This window comes from Nannospalax galili, unplaced genomic scaffold, assembly GCF_000622305.1.
Source record: "Nannospalax galili isolate Female #2095 unplaced genomic scaffold, S.galili_v1.0 C46032401, whole genome shotgun sequence".
NCBI classification, from domain to species: domain Eukaryota; kingdom Metazoa; phylum Chordata; class Mammalia; order Rodentia; family Spalacidae; genus Nannospalax; species Nannospalax galili.
The window spans coordinates 1-236 of NW_008395084.1; the positions used below are offsets into that span (position 1 = coordinate 1).

The 236-nt window shown below is 42.8% G+C and overlaps 1 pseudogene; it reads right to left on the reverse strand.

Moving 5' to 3' along the window:
• LOC115069029 lies at positions 1 to 79 on the reverse strand (annotated as a pseudogene; the record flags this gene model as incomplete).
• Positions 80 to 236: the final 157 nt, after the last annotated feature.

The following is a 236-nucleotide window of genomic DNA, read 5'->3' on the forward strand; positions in this document are numbered from 1 at the left end:
GTGTCATTCTTGCGCAGGGACCGTGCTAATCTTCTTTGTATTGTTCCAATTTTAGTATATGTACTGCCAAAGCAAACACTATTATTTTTATTTGATGTGTATGAATGTGTTGCCTGAATGTATGTAAGTGTACCTGTGTTGTTGTGCAATGCCTGCAGAGGTCGGAAGAGGGAGTCAGAATTCCCTGGAACTGGAGTTAAGGTTGTTTGTTAGCCGCCAGGTGGGCGATGGGAATT